Source organism: Schistocerca gregaria, chromosome 2, assembly GCF_023897955.1.
Source record: "Schistocerca gregaria isolate iqSchGreg1 chromosome 2, iqSchGreg1.2, whole genome shotgun sequence".
Taxonomy (NCBI): Eukaryota; Metazoa; Arthropoda; class Insecta; order Orthoptera; family Acrididae; genus Schistocerca; species Schistocerca gregaria.
The window spans coordinates 771,476,296-771,494,740 of NC_064921.1; the positions used below are offsets into that span (position 1 = coordinate 771,476,296).

At 54.4% G+C, this 18,445-nt stretch overlaps 42 non-coding genes across 42 annotated transcripts; 33 read left to right on the forward strand and 9 right to left on the reverse strand.

Annotated features, from left to right (window-relative positions):
- Positions 1-154: 154 nt before the first annotated feature.
- Trnai-aau (transfer RNA isoleucine (anticodon AAU)) lies at positions 155-228 on the forward strand. Its single transcript has one exon. It is a non-coding gene; the product is annotated as a tRNA-Ile (tRNA).
- A 576-nt stretch (positions 229-804) lies between these two features.
- Positions 805-876, reverse strand: Trnag-ucc (transfer RNA glycine (anticodon UCC)). Its single transcript has one exon. It is a non-coding gene; the product is annotated as a tRNA-Gly (tRNA).
- A 341-nt stretch (positions 877-1,217) lies between these two features.
- Positions 1,218-1,288, forward strand: Trnag-gcc (transfer RNA glycine (anticodon GCC)). Its single transcript has one exon. It is a non-coding gene; the product is annotated as a tRNA-Gly (tRNA).
- A 381-nt stretch (positions 1,289-1,669) lies between these two features.
- Trnam-cau (transfer RNA methionine (anticodon CAU)) lies at positions 1,670-1,742 on the forward strand. Its single transcript has one exon. It is a non-coding gene; the product is annotated as a tRNA-Met (tRNA).
- A 296-nt stretch (positions 1,743-2,038) lies between these two features.
- Trnae-uuc (transfer RNA glutamic acid (anticodon UUC)) lies at positions 2,039-2,110 on the forward strand. The gene has a single exon. It is a non-coding gene; the product is annotated as a tRNA-Glu (tRNA).
- A 198-nt stretch (positions 2,111-2,308) lies between these two features.
- Trnai-aau (transfer RNA isoleucine (anticodon AAU)) lies at positions 2,309-2,382 on the forward strand. Its single transcript has one exon. It is a non-coding gene; the product is annotated as a tRNA-Ile (tRNA).
- A 586-nt stretch (positions 2,383-2,968) lies between these two features.
- On the reverse strand, positions 2,969-3,040 carry Trnag-ucc (transfer RNA glycine (anticodon UCC)). The gene has a single exon. It is a non-coding gene; the product is annotated as a tRNA-Gly (tRNA).
- Positions 3,041-3,381: 341 nt separating this feature from the next.
- On the forward strand, positions 3,382-3,452 carry Trnag-gcc (transfer RNA glycine (anticodon GCC)). The gene has a single exon. It is a non-coding gene; the product is annotated as a tRNA-Gly (tRNA).
- Positions 3,453-3,833: 381 nt separating this feature from the next.
- On the forward strand, positions 3,834-3,906 carry Trnam-cau (transfer RNA methionine (anticodon CAU)). Its single transcript has one exon. It is a non-coding gene; the product is annotated as a tRNA-Met (tRNA).
- Positions 3,907-4,202: 296 nt separating this feature from the next.
- On the forward strand, positions 4,203-4,274 carry Trnae-uuc (transfer RNA glutamic acid (anticodon UUC)). The gene has a single exon. It is a non-coding gene; the product is annotated as a tRNA-Glu (tRNA).
- A 198-nt stretch (positions 4,275-4,472) lies between these two features.
- Positions 4,473-4,546, forward strand: Trnai-aau (transfer RNA isoleucine (anticodon AAU)). Its single transcript has one exon. It is a non-coding gene; the product is annotated as a tRNA-Ile (tRNA).
- Positions 4,547-5,132: 586 nt separating this feature from the next.
- On the reverse strand, positions 5,133-5,204 carry Trnag-ucc (transfer RNA glycine (anticodon UCC)). The gene has a single exon. It is a non-coding gene; the product is annotated as a tRNA-Gly (tRNA).
- A 341-nt stretch (positions 5,205-5,545) lies between these two features.
- Positions 5,546-5,616, forward strand: Trnag-gcc (transfer RNA glycine (anticodon GCC)). The gene has a single exon. It is a non-coding gene; the product is annotated as a tRNA-Gly (tRNA).
- A 381-nt stretch (positions 5,617-5,997) lies between these two features.
- Trnam-cau (transfer RNA methionine (anticodon CAU)) lies at positions 5,998-6,070 on the forward strand. The gene has a single exon. It is a non-coding gene; the product is annotated as a tRNA-Met (tRNA).
- A 296-nt stretch (positions 6,071-6,366) lies between these two features.
- Trnae-uuc (transfer RNA glutamic acid (anticodon UUC)) lies at positions 6,367-6,438 on the forward strand. Its single transcript has one exon. It is a non-coding gene; the product is annotated as a tRNA-Glu (tRNA).
- Positions 6,439-6,636: 198 nt separating this feature from the next.
- Trnai-aau (transfer RNA isoleucine (anticodon AAU)) lies at positions 6,637-6,710 on the forward strand. Its single transcript has one exon. It is a non-coding gene; the product is annotated as a tRNA-Ile (tRNA).
- Positions 6,711-7,296: 586 nt separating this feature from the next.
- Trnag-ucc (transfer RNA glycine (anticodon UCC)) lies at positions 7,297-7,368 on the reverse strand. The gene has a single exon. It is a non-coding gene; the product is annotated as a tRNA-Gly (tRNA).
- Positions 7,369-7,709: 341 nt separating this feature from the next.
- On the forward strand, positions 7,710-7,780 carry Trnag-gcc (transfer RNA glycine (anticodon GCC)). The gene has a single exon. It is a non-coding gene; the product is annotated as a tRNA-Gly (tRNA).
- A 381-nt stretch (positions 7,781-8,161) lies between these two features.
- Trnam-cau (transfer RNA methionine (anticodon CAU)) lies at positions 8,162-8,234 on the forward strand. Its single transcript has one exon. It is a non-coding gene; the product is annotated as a tRNA-Met (tRNA).
- A 296-nt stretch (positions 8,235-8,530) lies between these two features.
- On the forward strand, positions 8,531-8,602 carry Trnae-uuc (transfer RNA glutamic acid (anticodon UUC)). The gene has a single exon. It is a non-coding gene; the product is annotated as a tRNA-Glu (tRNA).
- Positions 8,603-8,800: 198 nt separating this feature from the next.
- Positions 8,801-8,874, forward strand: Trnai-aau (transfer RNA isoleucine (anticodon AAU)). The gene has a single exon. It is a non-coding gene; the product is annotated as a tRNA-Ile (tRNA).
- Positions 8,875-9,460: 586 nt separating this feature from the next.
- On the reverse strand, positions 9,461-9,532 carry Trnag-ucc (transfer RNA glycine (anticodon UCC)). Its single transcript has one exon. It is a non-coding gene; the product is annotated as a tRNA-Gly (tRNA).
- Positions 9,533-9,873: 341 nt separating this feature from the next.
- Trnag-gcc (transfer RNA glycine (anticodon GCC)) lies at positions 9,874-9,944 on the forward strand. The gene has a single exon. It is a non-coding gene; the product is annotated as a tRNA-Gly (tRNA).
- Positions 9,945-10,325: 381 nt separating this feature from the next.
- Trnam-cau (transfer RNA methionine (anticodon CAU)) lies at positions 10,326-10,398 on the forward strand. Its single transcript has one exon. It is a non-coding gene; the product is annotated as a tRNA-Met (tRNA).
- A 296-nt stretch (positions 10,399-10,694) lies between these two features.
- On the forward strand, positions 10,695-10,766 carry Trnae-uuc (transfer RNA glutamic acid (anticodon UUC)). The gene has a single exon. It is a non-coding gene; the product is annotated as a tRNA-Glu (tRNA).
- A 198-nt stretch (positions 10,767-10,964) lies between these two features.
- On the forward strand, positions 10,965-11,038 carry Trnai-aau (transfer RNA isoleucine (anticodon AAU)). The gene has a single exon. It is a non-coding gene; the product is annotated as a tRNA-Ile (tRNA).
- Positions 11,039-11,624: 586 nt separating this feature from the next.
- On the reverse strand, positions 11,625-11,696 carry Trnag-ucc (transfer RNA glycine (anticodon UCC)). The gene has a single exon. It is a non-coding gene; the product is annotated as a tRNA-Gly (tRNA).
- Positions 11,697-12,037: 341 nt separating this feature from the next.
- Trnag-gcc (transfer RNA glycine (anticodon GCC)) lies at positions 12,038-12,108 on the forward strand. The gene has a single exon. It is a non-coding gene; the product is annotated as a tRNA-Gly (tRNA).
- A 381-nt stretch (positions 12,109-12,489) lies between these two features.
- Trnam-cau (transfer RNA methionine (anticodon CAU)) lies at positions 12,490-12,562 on the forward strand. The gene has a single exon. It is a non-coding gene; the product is annotated as a tRNA-Met (tRNA).
- A 296-nt stretch (positions 12,563-12,858) lies between these two features.
- On the forward strand, positions 12,859-12,930 carry Trnae-uuc (transfer RNA glutamic acid (anticodon UUC)). The gene has a single exon. It is a non-coding gene; the product is annotated as a tRNA-Glu (tRNA).
- A 198-nt stretch (positions 12,931-13,128) lies between these two features.
- Positions 13,129-13,202, forward strand: Trnai-aau (transfer RNA isoleucine (anticodon AAU)). Its single transcript has one exon. It is a non-coding gene; the product is annotated as a tRNA-Ile (tRNA).
- A 574-nt stretch (positions 13,203-13,776) lies between these two features.
- Positions 13,777-13,848, reverse strand: Trnag-ucc (transfer RNA glycine (anticodon UCC)). The gene has a single exon. It is a non-coding gene; the product is annotated as a tRNA-Gly (tRNA).
- A 341-nt stretch (positions 13,849-14,189) lies between these two features.
- On the forward strand, positions 14,190-14,260 carry Trnag-gcc (transfer RNA glycine (anticodon GCC)). The gene has a single exon. It is a non-coding gene; the product is annotated as a tRNA-Gly (tRNA).
- Positions 14,261-14,641: 381 nt separating this feature from the next.
- On the forward strand, positions 14,642-14,714 carry Trnam-cau (transfer RNA methionine (anticodon CAU)). The gene has a single exon. It is a non-coding gene; the product is annotated as a tRNA-Met (tRNA).
- A 296-nt stretch (positions 14,715-15,010) lies between these two features.
- Positions 15,011-15,082, forward strand: Trnae-uuc (transfer RNA glutamic acid (anticodon UUC)). Its single transcript has one exon. It is a non-coding gene; the product is annotated as a tRNA-Glu (tRNA).
- Positions 15,083-15,280: 198 nt separating this feature from the next.
- Trnai-aau (transfer RNA isoleucine (anticodon AAU)) lies at positions 15,281-15,354 on the forward strand. Its single transcript has one exon. It is a non-coding gene; the product is annotated as a tRNA-Ile (tRNA).
- A 586-nt stretch (positions 15,355-15,940) lies between these two features.
- Positions 15,941-16,012, reverse strand: Trnag-ucc (transfer RNA glycine (anticodon UCC)). The gene has a single exon. It is a non-coding gene; the product is annotated as a tRNA-Gly (tRNA).
- Positions 16,013-16,353: 341 nt separating this feature from the next.
- Positions 16,354-16,424, forward strand: Trnag-gcc (transfer RNA glycine (anticodon GCC)). The gene has a single exon. It is a non-coding gene; the product is annotated as a tRNA-Gly (tRNA).
- A 381-nt stretch (positions 16,425-16,805) lies between these two features.
- Trnam-cau (transfer RNA methionine (anticodon CAU)) lies at positions 16,806-16,878 on the forward strand. The gene has a single exon. It is a non-coding gene; the product is annotated as a tRNA-Met (tRNA).
- A 296-nt stretch (positions 16,879-17,174) lies between these two features.
- On the forward strand, positions 17,175-17,246 carry Trnae-uuc (transfer RNA glutamic acid (anticodon UUC)). Its single transcript has one exon. It is a non-coding gene; the product is annotated as a tRNA-Glu (tRNA).
- A 198-nt stretch (positions 17,247-17,444) lies between these two features.
- On the forward strand, positions 17,445-17,518 carry Trnai-aau (transfer RNA isoleucine (anticodon AAU)). The gene has a single exon. It is a non-coding gene; the product is annotated as a tRNA-Ile (tRNA).
- A 586-nt stretch (positions 17,519-18,104) lies between these two features.
- Positions 18,105-18,176, reverse strand: Trnag-ucc (transfer RNA glycine (anticodon UCC)). Its single transcript has one exon. It is a non-coding gene; the product is annotated as a tRNA-Gly (tRNA).
- Positions 18,177-18,445: the final 269 nt, after the last annotated feature.

An 18,445-nucleotide genomic window follows, 5' to 3' on the forward strand; every position in this document is an offset into this window, starting at 1 on the left:
GCTGCCGTTTCCCGTCCTGCTCGCAATATAGCTACTGTTTCGTGACAGTCAGCAGAATATAGACGAGGGAAGCAGACACACGACGGCCATAGAAATGGTGTATGGCTTCATGCCACACGGTTCCAGCGTAGGCCTGAGCAACTGCATCTGTCGAGGCCCGTTAGCTCAGTTGGTTAGAGCGTCGTGCTAATAACGCGAAGGTCGTGGGTTCGATCCCCCCACGGGCCACTACGCTTTTACTACTACGAAAAGGCAGCGCCGATTTCAGCTGGCGAGTGTGATGACCACCCTGCGTGGAAGTTGACAGAGGTTCCAAACCCGACCTGTCGGGAAGCGCTACAGCATTCACTCGCCAATGGCCATAGTGTGCACAAAACACTGGTTCTCAACCGATAAAGAGAAAACGAAAGGAAATGTCCGATTGCCGATGCGTAACAACTTTGGCCCTTGTCAGTACTTGGGCGGGTAAGTGCATCGGAACACAGGGTACTGTCGGCAGTTTTACTTCCTATTTTTCTTTCTCCTTTGTTTTCGGAGCCACAGCCCGATTCGGTCAGGGAGACGCCACCGTGAAATGAAGGGGCGTGCTGTGTGTCCATCGCCTCGCCTCTCCTTACCTCTCTCAGTCGTTTCTCGTGCTTGTTGTTTTGATATAGGCCGATTTGAGAGCGTCAGCTCTCGCGTCAGCTCTCGCAAAGTCGAGACACACTACAGGCTGGTCTGCAGCGAGTAACAGGGAGGAAAAAAAAACATTAATTTCAAGGCGCGTGGCAAAAGTACTCAAACGCGAAATTAAAAGCCTGCTGCGGTGGCCGGGAATCGAACCCGGATCAACTGCTTGGAAGGCAACTATGCTGACCATTACACCACCACCGCACAAGCGAGTGCCCCGGCGCCGCACTGTGTCGGCTTCCCGCCTGTCGGCAGCGGCCGAAGGTGGTGGTACCTGGCAGGCGCATTTCGAGGTAGGCTAGGGGAGCACATCCAGACGCATTCGGACAGCATATCCGCGCACATTTCGCATCCTTTGGCAAGAGTCGGCTCCGGTGACGCAAGAGTACGCAGAGGACCGCGTTCTGGCGGCGATTTTAAGCAGTACAGTGCAGGGTTCAGCGTCTGCAGCATCTTCTCGACAGAATGCTATGGCGCTTGACGACAGTCCCACTTTCCCTCAAGACAACTGCTCGGGAAGCAGCGTGAAGTTGCTACCGGCCGGAGCATCGGTGGTTCAGTGGTAGAATGCTCGCCTGCCACGCGGGCGGCCCGGGTTCGATTCCCGGCCGATGCATCATTTTGCTTTTCCCGCGGTAATGCTGCCGTGTGGCTTGCGCGCTTTACATGCACGATCCACAAGAATGTGTAGCTGGATTCCTTTGAGAAGAACCGAGAACGCAGCACTAGCGGGTCCCCACTGGGACGCTCGCATCATGTTCTACAGACTAGCGTCGGCCTGGCCTCACAAGTTGCTGTGTCCAGGTGCCTCCGAGGCACTGAACTTTAACGACAAGGAGTGCTGCCTATCGTTGCAAAAGCTGCAGCAACACCGCAATTAACTGGGCCGGCAATGGACGTGTAGCAAACAGAACACGTTATCCAGGAAGTACAGTGTCTTCACGTCTAACATTGGGTATGATACTTACCCAGTTTCCAGGACAAAGGGTTCACCGGTGCCTCGGTAGCGCAGTAGGCAGCGCGTAAGTCTCATAATCTTAAGGTCGTGAGTTCGATCCTCACCCGGGGCATTTAATTTTCTGTGACTGATGGTGGTGCTGTTGCTGGGGCCCCAACGTATTTCTTGTTTGTTATCCACAACGCTTCAGCGGGAAAATGTTTACTTCCTGTTATTGCTACTTACAGCTTCCCTTTTTCTCTTCTCCCAGCAGAGCATGAAGCCAAAAGCATTGCTCTGAGACGTTTGAGGTGCGCGCCTTGCCAGTCAGCATGCGCAAAGATGCTCGCAAAGAGAGATGGGCGCCGACGCGGGACTCGGCACGAAATGCGACAAGGGACCGTCCGAACCGTCGAAGAGACGCACAGATCCGGTGTGGTCTAGTGGCTAGGATACCTGGCTTTCACCCAGGAGGCCCGGGTTCGATTCCCGGTACCGGAACGGAATTTTTTCCACACTACTCGTGACAAGTTTGAGCTGTCCGAGCTGCCGTTTCCCGTCCTGCTCGCAATATAGCTACTGTTTCGTGACAGTCAGCAGAATATAGACGAGGGAAGCAGACACACGACGGCCATAGAAATGGTGTATGGCTTCATGCCACACGGTTCCAGCGTAGGCCTGAGCAACTGCATCTGTCGAGGCCCGTTAGCTCAGTTGGTTAGAGCGTCGTGCTAATAACGCGAAGGTCGTGGGTTCGATCCCCCCACGGGCCACTACGCTTTTACTACTACGAAAAGGCAGCGCCGATTTCAGCTGGCGAGTGTGATGACCACCCTGCGTGGAAGTTGACAGAGGTTCCAAACCCGACCTGTCGGGAAGCGCTACAGCATTCACTCGCCAATGGCCATAGTGTGCACAAAACACTGGTTCTCAACCGATAAAGAGAAAACGAAAGGAAATGTCCGATTGCCGATGCGTAACAACTTTGGCCCTTGTCAGTACTTGGGCGGGTAAGTGCATCGGAACACAGGGTACTGTCGGCAGTTTTACTTCCTATTTTTCTTTCTCCTTTGTTTTCGGAGCCACAGCCCGATTCGGTCAGGGAGACGCCACCGTGAAATGAAGGGGCGTGCTGTGTGTCCATCGCCTCGCCTCTCCTTACCTCTCTCAGTCGTTTCTCGTGCTTGTTGTTTTGATATAGGCCGATTTGAGAGCGTCAGCTCTCGCGTCAGCTCTCGCAAAGTCGAGACAAGTCGAGACACACTACAGGCTGGTCTGCAGCGAGTAACAGGGAGGAAAAAAAAACATTAATTTCAAGGCGCGTGGCAAAAGTACTCAAACGCGAAATTAAAAGCCTGCTGCGGTGGCCGGGAATCGAACCCGGATCAACTGCTTGGAAGGCAACTATGCTGACCATTACACCACCACCGCACAAGCGAGTGCCCCGGCGCCGCACTGTGTCGGCTTCCCGCCTGTCGGCAGCGGCCGAAGGTGGTGGTACCTGGCAGGCGCATTTCGAGGTAGGCTAGGGGAGCACATCCAGACGCATTCGGACAGCATATCCGCGCACATTTCGCATCCTTTGGCAAGAGTCGGCTCCGGTGACGCAAGAGTACGCAGAGGACCGCGTTCTGGCGGCGATTTTAAGCAGTACAGTGCAGGGTTCAGCGTCTGCAGCATCTTCTCGACAGAATGCTATGGCGCTTGACGACAGTCCCACTTTCCCTCAAGACAACTGCTCGGGAAGCAGCGTGAAGTTGCTACCGGCCGGAGCATCGGTGGTTCAGTGGTAGAATGCTCGCCTGCCACGCGGGCGGCCCGGGTTCGATTCCCGGCCGATGCATCATTTTGCTTTTCCCGCGGTAATGCTGCCGTGTGGCTTGCGCGCTTTACATGCACGATCCACAAGAATGTGTAGCTGGATTCCTTTGAGAAGAACCGAGAACGCAGCACTAGCGGGTCCCCACTGGGACGCTCGCATCATATTCTACAGACTAGCGTCGGCCTGGCCTCACAAGTTGCTGTGTCCAGGTGCCTCCGAGGCACTGAACTTTAACGACAAGGAGTGCTGCCTATCGTTGCAAAAGCTGCAGCAACACCGCAATTAACTGGGCCGGCAATGGACGTGTAGCAAACAGAACACGTTATCCAGGAAGTACAGTGTCTTCACGTCTAACATTGGGTATGATACTTACCCAGTTTCCAGGACAAACGGTTCACCGGTGCCTCGGTAGCGCAGTAGGCAGCGCGTAAGTCTCATAATCTTAAGGTCGTGAGTTCGATCCTCACCCGGGGCATTTAATTTTCTGTGACTGATGGTGGTGCTGTTGCTGGGGCCCCAACTTATTTCTTGTTTGTTATCCACAACGCTTCAGCGGGAAAATGTTTACTTCCTGTTATTGCTACTTACAGCTTCCCTTTTTCTCTTCTCCCAGCAGAGCATGAAGCCAAAAGCATTGCTCTGAGACGTTTGAGGTGCGCGCCTTGCCAGTCAGCATGCGCAAAGATGCTCGCAAAGAGAGATGGGCGCCGACGCGGGACTCGGCACGAAATGCGACAAGGGACCGTCCGAACCGTCGAAGAGACGCACAGATCCGGTGTGGTCTAGTGGCTAGGATACCTGGCTTTCACCCAGGAGGCCCGGGTTCGATTCCCGGTACCGGAACGGAATTTTTTCCACACTACTCGTGACAAGTTTGAGCTGTCCGAGCTGCCGTTTCCCGTCCTGCTCGCAATATAGCTACTGTTTCGTGACAGTCAGCAGAATATAGACGAGGGAAGCAGACACACGACGGCCATAGAAATGGTGTATGGCTTCATGCCACACGGTTCCAGCGTAGGCCTGAGCAACTGCATCTGTCGAGGCCCGTTAGCTCAGTTGGTTAGAGCGTCGTGCTAATAACGCGAAGGTCGTGGGTTCGATCCCCCCACGGGCCACTACGCTTTTACTACTACGAAAAGGCAGCGCCGGTTTCAGCTGGCGAGTGTGATGACCACCCTGCGTGGAAGTTGACAGAGGTTCCAAACCCGACCTGTCGGGAAGCGCTACAGCATTCACTCGCCAATGGTCATAGTGTGCACAAAACACTGGTTCTCAACCGATAAAGAGAAAACGAAAGGAAATGTCCGATTGCCGATGCGTAACAACTTTGGCCCTTGTCAGTACTTGGGCGGGTAAGTGCATCGGAACACAGGGTACTGTCGGCAGTTTTACTTCCTATTTTTCTTTCTCCTTTGTTTTCGGAGCCACAGCCCGATTCGGTCAGGGAGACGCCACCGTGAAATGAAGGGGCGTGCTGTGTGTCCATCGCCTCGCCTCTCCTTACCTCTCTCAGTCGTTTCTCGTGCTTGTTGTTTTGATATAGGCCGATTTGAGAGCGTCAGCTCTCGCGTCAGCTCTCGCAAAGTCGAGACAAGTCGAGACACACTACAGGCTGGTCTGCAGCGAGTAACAGGGAGGAAAAAAAAACATTAATTTCAAGGCGCGTGGCAAAAGTACTCAAACGCGAAATTAAAAGCCTGCTGCGGTGGCCGGGAATCGAACCCGGATCAACTGCTTGGAAGGCAACTATGCTGACCATTACACCACCACCGCACAAGCGAGTGCCCCGGCGCCGCACTGTGTCGGCTTCCCGCCTGTCGGCAGCGGCCGAAGGTGGTGGTACCTGGCAGGCGCATTTCGAGGTAGGCTAGGGGAGCACATCCAGACGCATTCGGACAGCATATCCGCGCACATTTCGCATCCTTTGGCAAGAGTCGGCTCCGGTGACGCAAGAGTACGCAGAGGACCGCGTTCTGGCGGCGATTTTAAGCAGTACAGTGCAGGGTTCAGCGTCTGCAGCATCTTCTCGACAGAATGCTATGGCGCTTGACGACAGTCCCACTTTCCCTCAAGACAACTGCTCGGGAAGCAGCGTGAAGTTGCTACCGGCCGGAGCATCGGTGGTTCAGTGGTAGAATGCTCGCCTGCCACGCGGGCGGCCCGGGTTCGATTCCCGGCCGATGCATCATTTTGCTTTTCCCGCGGTAATGCTGCCGTGTGGCTTGCGCGCTTTACATGCACGATCCACAAGAATGTGTAGCTGGATTCCTTTGAGAAGAACCGAGAACGCAGCACTAGCGGGTCCCCACTGGGACGCTCGCATCATGTTCTACAGACTAGCGTCGGCCTGGCCTCACAAGTTGCTGTGTCCAGGTGCCTCCGAGGCACTGAACTTTAACGACAAGGAGTGCTGCCTATCGTTGCAAAAGCTGCAGCAACACCGCAATTAACTGGGCCGGCAATGGACGTGTAGCAAACAGAACACGTTATCCAGGAAGTACAGTGTCTTCACGTCTAACATTGGGTATGATACTTACCCAGTTTCCAGGACAAAGGGTTCACCGGTGCCTCGGTAGCGCAGTAGGCAGCGCGTAAGTCTCATAATCTTAAGGTCGTGAGTTCGATCCTCACCCGGGGCATTTAATTTTCTGTGACTGATGGTGGTGCTGTTGCTGGGGCCCCAACTTATTTCTTGTTTGTTATCCACAACGCTTCAGCGGGAAAATGTTTACTTCCTGTTATTGCTACTTACAGCTTCCCTTTTTCTCTTCTCCCAGCAGAGCATGAAGCCAAAAGCATTGCTCTGAGACGTTTGAGGTGCGCGCCTTGCCAGTCAGCATGCGCAAAGATGCTCGCAAAGAGAGATGGGCGCCGACGCGGGACTCGGCACGAAATGCGACAAGGGACCGTCCGAACCGTCGAAGAGACGCACAGATCCGGTGTGGTCTAGTGGCTAGGATACCTGGCTTTCACCCAGGAGGCACGGGTTCGATTCCCGGTACCGGAACGGAATTTTTTCCACACTACTCGTGACAAGTTTGAGCTGTCCGAGCTGCCGTTTCCCGTCCTGCTCGCAATATAGCTACTGTTTCGTGACAGTCAGCAGAATATAGACGAGGGAAGCAGACACACGACGGCCATAGAAATGGTGTATGGCTTCATGCCACACGGTTCCAGCGTAGGCCTGAGCAACTGCATCTGTCGAGGCCCGTTAGCTCAGTTGGTTAGAGCGTCGTGCTAATAACGCGAAGGTCGTGGGTTCGATCCCCCCACGGGCCACTACGCTTTTACTACTACGAAAAGGCAGCGCCGATTTCAGCTGGCGAGTGTGATGACCACCCTGCGTGGAAGTTGACAGAGGTTCCAAACCCGACCTGTCGGGAAGCGCTACAGCATTCACTCGCCAATGGCCATAGTGTGCACAAAACACTGGTTCTCAACCGATAAAGAGAAAACGAAAGGAAATGTCCGATTGCCGATGCGTAACAACTTTGGCCCTTGTCAGTACTTGGGCGGGTAAGTGCATCGGAACACAGGGTACTGTCGGCAGTTTTACTTCCTATTTTTCTTTCTCCTTTGTTTTCGGAGCCACAGCCCGATTCGGTCAGGGAGACGCCACCGTGAAATGAAGGGGCGTGCTGTGTGTCCATCGCCTCGCCTCTCCTTACCTCTCTCAGTCGTTTCTCGTGCTTGTTGTTTTGATATAGGCCGATTTGAGAGCGTCAGCTCTCGCGTCAGCTCTCGCAAAGTCGAGACAAGTCGAGACACACTACAGGCTGGTCTGCAGCGAGTAACAGGGAGGAAAAAAAAACATTAATTTCAAGGCGCGTGGCAAAAGTACTCAAACGCGAAATTAAAAGCCTGCTGCGGTGGCCGGGAATCGAACCCGGATCAACTGCTTGGAAGGCAACTATGCTGACCATTACACCACCACCGCACAAGCGAGTGCCCCGGCGCCGCACTGTGTCGGCTTCCCGCCTGTCGGCAGCGGCCGAAGGTGGTGGTACCTGGCAGGCGCATTTCGAGGTAGGCTAGGGGAGCACATCCAGACGCATTCGGACAGCATATCCGCGCACATTTCGCATCCTTTGGCAAGAGTCGGCTCCGGTGACGCAAGAGTACGCAGAGGACCGCGTTCTGGCGGCGATTTTAAGCAGTACAGTGCAGGGTTCAGCGTCTGCAGCATCTTCTCGACAGAATGCTATGGCGCTTGACGACAGTCCCACTTTCCCTCAAGACAACTGCTCGGGAAGCAGCGTGAAGTTGCTACCGGCCGGAGCATCGGTGGTTCAGTGGTAGAATGCTCGCCTGCCACGCGGGCGGCCCGGGTTCGATTCCCGGCCGATGCATCATTTTGCTTTTCCCGCGGTAATGCTGCCGTGTGGCTTGCGCGCTTTACATGCACGATCCACAAGAATGTGTAGCTGGATTCCTTTGAGAAGAACCGAGAACGCAGCACTAGCGGGTCCCCACTGGGACGCTCGCATCATGTTCTACAGACTAGCGTCGGCCTGGCCTCACAAGTTGCTGTGTCCAGGTGCCTCCGAGGCACTGAACTTTAACGACAAGGAGTGCTGCCTATCGTTGCAAAAGCTGCAGCAACACCGCAATTAACTGGGCCGGCAATGGACGTGTAGCAAACAGAACACGTTATCCAGGAAGTACAGTGTCTTCACGTCTAACATTGGGTATGATACTTACCCAGTTTCCAGGACAAACGGTTCACCGGTGCCTCGGTAGCGCAGTAGGCAGCGCGTAAGTCTCATAATCTTAAGGTCGTGAGTTCGATCCTCACCCGGGGCATTTAATTTTCTGTGACTGATGGTGGTGCTGTTGCTGGGGCCCCAACTTATTTCTTGTTTGTTATCCACAACGCTTCAGCGGGAAAATGTTTACTTCCTGTTATTGCTACTTACAGCTTCCCTTTTTCTCTTCTCCCAGCAGAGCATGAAGCCAAAAGCATTGCTCTGAGACGTTTGAGGTGCGCGCCTTGCCAGTCAGCATGCGCAAAGATGCTCGCAAAGAGAGATGGGCGCCGACGCGGGACTCGGCACGAAATGCGACAAGGGACCGTCCGAACCGTCGAAGAGACGCACAGATCCGGTGTGGTCTAGTGGCTAGGATACCTGGCTTTCACCCAGGAGGCACGGGTTCGATTCCCGGTACCGGAACGGAATTTTTTCCACACTACTCGTGACAAGTTTGAGCTGTCCGAGCTGCCGTTTCCCGTCCTGCTCGCAATATAGCTACTGTTTCGTGACAGTCAGCAGAATATAGACGAGGGAAGCAGACACACGACGGCCATAGAAATGGTGTATGGCTTCATGCCACACGGTTCCAGCGTAGGCCTGAGCAACTGCATCTGTCGAGGCCCGTTAGCTCAGTTGGTTAGAGCGTCGTGCTAATAACGCGAAGGTCGTGGGTTCGATCCCCCCACGGGCCACTACGCTTTTACTACTACGAAAAGGCAGCGCCGATTTCAGCTGGCGAGTGTGATGACCACCCTGCGTGGAAGTTGACAGAGGTTCCAAACCCGACCTGTCGGGAAGCGCTACAGCATTCACTCGCCAATGGCCATAGTGTGCACAAAACACTGGTTCTCAACCGATAAAGAGAAAACGAAAGGAAATGTCCGATTGCCGATGCGTAACAACTTTGGCCCTTGTCAGTACTTGGGCGGGTAAGTGCATCGGAACACAGGGTACTGTCGGCAGTTTTACTTCCTATTTTTCTTTCTCCTTTGTTTTCGGAGCCACAGCCCGATTCGGTCAGGGAGACGCCACCGTGAAATGAAGGGGCGTGCTGTGTGTCCATCGCCTCGCCTCTCCTTACCTCTCTCAGTCGTTTCTCGTGCTTGTTGTTTTGATATAGGCCGATTTGAGAGCGTCAGCTCTCGCGTCAGCTCTCGCAAAGTCGAGACAAGTCGAGACACACTACAGGCTGGTCTGCAGCGAGTAACAGGGAGGAAAAAAAAACATTAATTTCAAGGCGCGTGGCAAAAGTACTCAAACGCGAAATTAAAAGCCTGCTGCGGTGGCCGGGAATCGAACCCGGATCAACTGCTTGGAAGGCAACTATGCTGACCATTACACCACCACCGCACAAGCGAGTGCCCCGGCGCCGCACTGTGTCGGCTTCCCGCCTGTCGGCAGCGGCCGAAGGTGGTGGTACCTGGCAGGCGCATTTCGAGGTAGGCTAGGGGAGCACATCCAGACGCATTCGGACAGCATATCCGCGCACATTTCGCATCCTTTGGCAAGAGTCGGCTCCGGTGACGCAAGAGTACGCAGAGGACCGCGTTCTGGCGGCGATTTTAAGCAGTACAGTGCAGGGTTCAGCGTCTGCAGCATCTTCTCGACAGAATGCTATGGCGCTTGACGACAGTCCCACTTTCCCTCAAGACAACTGCTCGGGAAGCAGCGTGAAGTTGCTACCGGCCGGAGCATCGGTGGTTCAGTGGTAGAATGCTCGCCTGCCACGCGGGCGGCCCGGGTTCGATTCCCGGCCGATGCATCATTTTGCTTTTCCCGCGGTAATGCTGCCGTGTGGCTTGCGCGCTTTACATGCACGATCCACAAGAATGTGTAGCTGGATTCCTTTGAGAAGAACCGAGAACGCAGCACTAGCGGGTCCCCACTGGGACGCTCGCATCATGTTCTACAGACTAGCGTCGGCCTGGCCTCACAAGTTGCTGTGTCCAGGTGCCTCCGAGGCACTGAACTTTAACGACAAGGAGTGCTGCCTATCGTTGCAAAAGCTGCAGCAACACCGCAATTAACTGGGCCGGCAATGGACGTGTAGCAAACAGAACACGTTATCCAGGAAGTACAGTGTCTTCACGTCTAACATTGGGTATGATACTTACCCAGTTTCCAGGACAAACGGTTCACCGGTGCCTCGGTAGCGCAGTAGGCAGCGCGTAAGTCTCATAATCTTAAGGTCGTGAGTTCGATCCTCACCCGGGGCATTTAATTTTCTGTGACTGATGGTGGTGCTGTTGCTGGGGCCCCAACTTATTTCTTGTTTGTTATCCACAACGCTTCAGCGGGAAAATGTTTACTTCCTGTTATTGCTACTTACAGCTTCCCTTTTTCTCTTCTCCCAGCAGAGCATGAAGCCAAAAGCATTGCTCTGAGACGTTTGAGGTGCGCGCCTTGCCAGTCAGCATGCGCAAAGATGCTCGCAAAGAGAGATGGGCGCCGACGCGGGACTCGGCACGAAATGCGACAAGGGACCGTCCGAACCGTCGAAGAGACGCACAGATCCGGTGTGGTCTAGTGGCTAGGATACCTGGCTTTCACCCAGGAGGCACGGGTTCGATTCCCGGTACCGGAACGGAATTTTTTCCACACTACTCGTGACAAGTTTGAGCTGTCCGAGCTGCCGTTTCCCGTCCTGCTCGCAATATAGCTACTGTTTCGTGACAGTCAGCAGAATATAGACGAGGGAAGCAGACACACGACGGCCATAGAAATGGTGTATGGCTTCATGCCACACGGTTCCAGCGTAGGCCTGAGCAACTGCATCTGTCGAGGCCCGTTAGCTCAGTTGGTTAGAGCGTCGTGCTAATAACGCGAAGGTCGTGGGTTCGATCCCCCCACGGGCCACTACGCTTTTACTACTACGAAAAGGCAGCGCCGATTTCAGCTGGCGAGTGTGATGACCACCCTGCGTGGAAGTTGACAGAGGTTCCAAACCCGACCTGTCGGGAAGCGCTACAGCATTCACTCGCCAATGGCCATAGTGTGCACAAAACACTGGTTCTCAACCGATAAAGAGAAAACGAAAGGAAATGTCCGATTGCCGATGCGTAACAACTTTGGCCCTTGTCAGTACTTGGGCGGGTAAGTGCATCGGAACACAGGGTACTGTCGGCAGTTTTACTTCCTATTTTTCTTTCTCCTTTGTTTTCGGAGCCACAGCCCGATTCGGTCAGGGAGACGCCACCGTGAAATGAAGGGGCGTGCTGTGTGTCCATCGCCTCGCCTCTCCTTACCTCTCTCAGTCGTTTCTCGTGCTTGTTGTTTTGATATAGGCCGATTTGAGAGCGTCAGCTCTCGCGTCAGCTCTCGCAAAGTCGAGACAAGTCGAGACACACTACAGGCTGGTCTGCAGCGAGTAACAGGGAGGAAAAAAAAACATTAATTTCAAGGCGCGTGGCAAAAGTACTCAAACGCGAAATTAAAAGCCTGCTGCGGTGGCCGGGAATCGAACCCGGACCAACTGCTTGGAAGGCAACTATGCTGACCATTACACCACCACCGCACAAGCGAGTGCCCCGGCGCCGCACTGTGTCGGCTTCCCGCCTGTCGGCAGCGGCCGAAGGTGGTGGTACCTGGCAGGCGCATTTCGAGGTAGGCTAGGGGAGCACATCCAGACGCATTCGGACAGCATATCCGCGCACATTTCGCATCCTTTGGCAAGAGTCGGCTCCGGTGACGCAAGAGTACGCAGAGGACCGCGTTCTGGCGGCGATTTTAAGCAGTACAGTGCAGGGTTCAGCGTCTGCAGCATCTTCTCGACAGAATGCTATGGCGCTTGACGACAGTCCCACTTTCCCTCAAGACAACTGCTCGGGAAGCAGCGTGAAGTTGCTACCGGCCGGAGCATCGGTGGTTCAGTGGTAGAATGCTCGCCTGCCACGCGGGCGGCCCGGGTTCGATTCCCGGCCGATGCATCATTTTGCTTTTCCCGCGGTAATGCTGCCGTGTGGCTTGCGCGCTTTACATGCACGATCCACAAGAATGTGTAGCTGGATTCCTTTGAGAAGAACCGAGAACGCAGCACTAGCGGGTCCCCACTGGGACGCTCGCATCATGTTCTACAGACTAGCGTCGGCCTGGCCTCACAAGTTGCTGTGTCCAGGTGCCTCCGAGGCACTGAACTTTAACGACAAGGAGTGCTGCCTATCGTTGCAAAAGCTGCAGCAACACCGCAATTAACTGGGCCGGCAATGGACGTGTAGCAAACAGAACACGTTATCCAGGAAGTACAGTGTCTTCACGTCTAACATTGGGTATGATACTTACCCAGTTTCCAGGACAAAGGGTTCACCGGTGCCTCGGTAGCGCAGTAGGCAGCGCGTAAGTCTCATAATCTTAAGGTCGTGAGTTCGATCCTCACCCGGGGCATTTAATTTTCTGTGACTGATGGTGGTGCTGTTGCTGGGGCCCCAACGTATTTCTTGTTTGTTATCCACAACGCTTCAGCGGGAAAATGTTTACTTCCTGTTATTGCTACTTACAGCTTCCCTTTTTCTCTTCTCCCAGCAGAGCATGAAGCCAAAAGCATTGCTCTGAGACGTTTGAGGTGCGCGCCTTGCCAGTCAGCATGCGCAAAGATGCTCGCAAAGAGAGATGGGCGCCGACGCGGGACTCGGCACGAAATGCGACAAGGGACCGTCCGAACCGTCGAAGAGACGCACAGATCCGGTGTGGTCTAGTGGCTAGGATACCTGGCTTTCACCCAGGAGGCACGGGTTCGATTCCCGGTACCGGAACGGAATTTTTTCCACACTACTCGTGACAAGTTTGAGCTGTCCGAGCTGCCGTTTCCCGTCCTGCTCGCAATATAGCTACTGTTTCGTGACAGTCAGCAGAATATAGACGAGGGAAGCAGACACACGACGGCCATAGAAATGGTGTATGGCTTCATGCCACACGGTTCCAGCGTAGGCCTGAGCAACTGCATCTGTCGAGGCCCGTTAGCTCAGTTGGTTAGAGCGTCGTGCTAATAACGCGAAGGTCGTGGGTTCGATCCCCCCACGGGCCACTACGCTTTTACTACTACGAAAAGGCAGCGCCGATTTCAGCTGGCGAGTGTGATGACCACCCTGCGTGGAAGTTGACAGAGGTTCCAAACCCGACCTGTCGGGAAGCGCTACAGCATTCACTCGCCAATGGCCATAGTGTGCACAAAACACTGGTTCTCAACCGATAAAGAGAAAACGAAAGGAAATGTCCGATTGCCGATGCGTAACAACTTTGGCCCTTGTCAGTACTTGGGCGGGTAAGTGCATCGGAACACAGGGTACTGTCGGCAGTTTTACTTCCTATTTTTCTTTCTCCTTTGTTTTCGGAGCCACAGCCCGATTCGGTCAGGGAGACGCCACCGTGAAATGAAGGGGCGTGCTGTGTGTCCATCGCCTCGCCTCTCCTTACCTCTCTCAGTCGTTTCTCGTGCTTGTTGTTTTGATATAGGCCGATTTGAGAGCGTCAGCTCTCGCAAAGTCGAGACAAGTCGAGACACACTACAGGCTGGTCTGCAGCGAGTAACAGGGAGGAAAAAAAAACATTAATTTCAAGGCGCGTGGCAAAAGTACTCAAACGCGAAATTAAAAGCCTGCTGCGGTGGCCGGGAATCGAACCCGGATCAACTGCTTGGAAGGCAACTATGCTGACCATTACACCACCACCGCACAAGCGAGTGCCCCGGCGCCGCACTGTGTCGGCTTCCCGCCTGTCGGCAGCGGCCGAAGGTGGTGGTACCTGGCAGGCGCATTTCGAGGTAGGCTAGGGGAGCACATCCAGACGCATTCGGACAGCATATCCGCGCACATTTCGCATCCTTTGGCAAGAGTCGGCTCCGGTGACGCAAGAGTACGCAGAGGACCGCGTTCTGGCGGCGATTTTAAGCAGTACAGTGCAGGGTTCAGCGTCTGCAGCATCTTCTCGACAGAATGCTATGGCGCTTGACGACAGTCCCACTTTCCCTCAAGACAACTGCTCGGGAAGCAGCGTGAAGTTGCTACCGGCCGGAGCATCGGTGGTTCAGTGGTAGAATGCTCGCCTGCCACGCGGGCGGCCCGGGTTCGATTCCCGGCCGATGCATCATTTTGCTTTTCCCGCGGTAATGCTGCCGTGTGGCTTGCGCGCTTTACATGCACGATCCACAAGAATGTGTAGCTGGATTCCTTTGAGAAGAACCGAGAACGCAGCACTAGCGGGTCCCCACTGGGACGCTCGCATCATGTTCTACAGACTAGCGTCGGCCTGGCCTCACAAGTTGCTGTGTCCAGGTGCCTCCGAGGCACTGAACTTTAACGACAAGGAGTGCTGCCTATCGTTGCAAAAGCTGCAGCAACACCGCAATTAACTGGGCCGGCAATGGACGTGTAGCAAACAGAACACGTTATCCAGGAAGTACAGTGTCTTCACGTCTAACATTGGGTATGATACTTACCCAGTTTCCAGGACAAACGGTTCACCGGTGCCTCGGTAGCGCAGTAGGCAGCGCGTAAGTCTCATAATCTTAAGGTCGTGAGTTCGATCCTCACCCGGGGCATTTAATTTTCTGTGACTGATGGTGGTGCTGTTGCTGGGGCCCCAACTTATTTCTTGTTTGTTATCCACAACGCTTCAGCGGGAAAATGTTTACTTCCTGTTATTGCTACTTACAGCTTCCCTTTTTCTCTTCTCCCAGCAGAGCATGAAGCCAAAAGCATTGCTCTGAGACGTTTGAGGTGCGCGCCTTGCCAGTCAGCATGCGCAAAGATGCTCGCAAAGAGAGATGGGCGCCGACGCGGGACTCGGCACGAAATGCGACAAGGGACCGTCCGAACCGTCGAAGAGACGCACAGATCCGGTGTGGTCTAGTGGCTAGGATACCTGGCTTTCACCCAGGAGGCCCGGGTTCGATTCCCGGTACCGGAACGGAATTTTTTCCACACTACTCGTGACAAGTTTGAGCTGTCCGAGCTGCCGTTTCCCGTCCTGCTCGCAATATAGCTACTGTTTCGTGACAGTCAGCAGAATATAGACGAGGGAAGCAGACACACGACGGCCATAGAAATGGTGTATGGCTTCATGCCACACGGTTCCAGCGTAGGCCTGAGCAACTGCATCTGTCGAGGCCCGTTAGCTCAGTTGGTTAGAGCGTCGTGCTAATAACGCGAAGGTCGTGGGTTCGATCCCCCCACGGGCCACTACGCTTTTACTACTACGAAAAGGCAGCGCCGGTTTCAGCTGGCGAGTGTGATGACCACCCTGCGTGGAAGTTGACAGAGGTTCCAAACCCGACCTGTCGGGAAGCGCTACAGCATTCACTCGCCAATGGTCATAGTGTGCACAAAACACTGGTTCTCAACCGATAAAGAGAAAACGAAAGGAAATGTCCGATTGCCGATGCGTAACAACTTTGGCCCTTGTCAGTACTTGGGCGGGTAAGTGCATCGGAACACAGGGTACTGTCGGCAGTTTTACTTCCTATTTTTCTTTCTCCTTTGTTTTCGGAGCCACAGCCCGATTCGGTCAGGGAGACGCCACCGTGAAATGAAGGGGCGTGCTGTGTGTCCATCGCCTCGCCTCTCCTTACCTCTCTCAGTCGTTTCTCGTGCTTGTTGTTTTGATATAGGCCGATTTGAGAGCGTCAGCTCTCGCGTCAGCTCTCGCAAAGTCGAGACAAGTCGAGACACACTACAGGCTGGTCTGCAGCGAGTAACAGGGAGGAAAAAAAAACATTAATTTCAAGGCGCGTGGCAAAAGTACTCAAACGCGAAATTAAAAGCCTGCTGCGGTGGCCGGGAATCGAACCCGGATCAACTGCTTGGAAGGCAACTATGCTGACCATTACACCACCACCGCACAAGCGAGTGCCCCGGCGCCGCACTGTGTCGGCTTCCCGCCTGTCGGCAGCGGCCGAAGGTGGTGGTACCTGGCAGGCGCATTTCGAGGTAGGCTAGGGGAGCACATCCAGACGCATTCGGACAGCATATCCGCGCACATTTCGCATCCTTTGGCAAGAGTCGGCTCCGGTGACGCAAGAGTACGCAGAGGACCGCGTTCTGGCGGCGATTTTAAGCAGTACAGTGCAGGGTTCAGCGTCTGCAGCATCTTCTCGACAGAATGCTATGGCGCTTGACGACAGTCCCACTTTCCCTCAAGACAACTGCTCGGGAAGCAGCGTGAAGTTGCTACCGGCCGGAGCATCGGTGGTTCAGTGGTAGAATGCTCGCCTGCCACGCGGGCGGCCCGGGTTCGATTCCCGGCCGATGCATCATTTTGCTTTTCCCGCGGTAATGCTGCCGTGTGGCTTGCGCGCTTTACATGCACGATCCACAAGAATGTGTAGCTGGATTCCTTTGAGAAGAACCGAGAACGCAGCACTAGCGGGTCCCCACTGGGACGCTCGCATCATGTTCTACAGACTAGCGTCGGCCTGGCCTCACAAGTTGCTGTGTCCAGGTGCCTCCGAGGCACTGAACTTTAACGACAAGGAGTGCTGCCTATCGTTGCAAAAGCTGCAGCAACACCGCAATTAACTGGGCCGGCAATGGACGTGTAGCAAACAGAACACGTTATCCAGGAAGTACAGTGTCTTCACGTCTAACATTGGGTATGATACTTACCCAGTTTCCAGGACAAAGGGTTCACCGGTGCCTCGGTAGCGCAGTAGGCAGCGCGTAAGTCTCATAATCTTAAGGTCGTGAGTTCGATCCTCACCCGGGGCATTTAATTTTCTGTGACTGATGGTGGTGCTGTTGCTGGGGCCCCAACTTATTTCTTGTTTGTTATCCACAACGCTTCAGCGGGAAAATGTTTACTTCCTGTTATTGCTACTTACAGCTTCCCTTTTTCTCTTCTCCCAGCAGAGCATGAAGCCAAAAGCATTGCTCTGAGACGTTTGAGGTGCGCGCCTTGCCAGTCAGCATGCGCAAAGATGCTCGCAAAGAGAGATGGGCGCCGACGCGGGACTCGGCACGAAATGCGACAAGGGACCGTCCGAACCGTCGAAGAGACGCACAGATCCGGTGTGGTCTAGTGGCTAGGATACCTGGCTTTCACCCAGGAGGCCCGGGTTCGATTCCCGGTACCGGAACGGAATTTTTTCCACACTACTCGTGACAAGTTTGAGCTGTCCGAGCTGCCGTTTCCCGTCCTGCTCGCAATATAGCTACTGTTTCGTGACAGTCAGCAGAATATAGACGAGGGAAGCAGACACACGACGGCCATAGAAATGGTGTATGGCTTCATGCCACACGGTTCCAGCGTAGGCCTGAGCAACTGCATCTGTCGAGGCCCGTTAGCTCAGTTGGTTAGAGCGTCGTGCTAATAACGCGAAGGTCGTGGGTTCGATCCCCCCACGGGCCACTACGCTTTTACTACTACGAAAAGGCAGCGCCGGTTTCAGCTGGCGAGTGTGATGACCACCCTGCGTGGAAGTTGACAGAGGTTCCAAACCCGACCTGTCGGGAAGCGCTACAGCATTCACTCGCCAATGGTCATAGTGTGCACAAAACACTGGTTCTCAACCGATAAAGAGAAAACGAAAGGAAATGTCCGATTGCCGATGCGTAACAACTTTGGCCCTTGTCAGTACTTGGGCGGGTAAGTGCATCGGAACACAGGGTACTGTCGGCAGTTTTACTTCCTATTTTTCTTTCTCCTTTGTTTTCGGAGCCACAGCCCGATTCGGTCAGGGAGACGCCACCGTGAAATGAAGGGGCGTGCTGTGTGTCCATCGCCTCGCCTCTCCTTACCTCTCTCAGTCGTTTCTCGTGCTTGTTGTTTTGATATAGGCCGATTTGAGAGCGTCAGCTCTCGCGTCAGCTCTCGCAAAGTCGAGACAAGTCGAGACACACTACAGGCTGGTCTGCAGCGAGTAACAGGGAGGAAAAAAAAACATTAATTTCAAGGCGCGTGGCAAAAGTACTCAAACGCGAAATTAAAAGCCTGCTGCGGTGGCCGGGAATCGAACCCGGATCAACTGCTTGGAAGGCAACTATGCTGACCATTACACCACCACCGCACAAGCGAGTGCCCCGGCGCCGCACTGTGTCGGCTTCCCGCCTGTCGGCAGCGGCCGAAGGTGGTGGTACCTGGCAGGCGCATTTCGAGGTAGGCTAGGGGAGCACATCCAGACGCATTCGGACAGCATATCCGCGCACATTTCGCATCCTTTGGCAAGAGTCGGCTCCGGTGACGCAAGAGTACGCAGAGGACCGCGTTCTGGCGGCGATTTTAAGCAGTACAGTGCAGGGTTCAGCGTCTGCAGCATCTTCTCGACAGAATGCTATG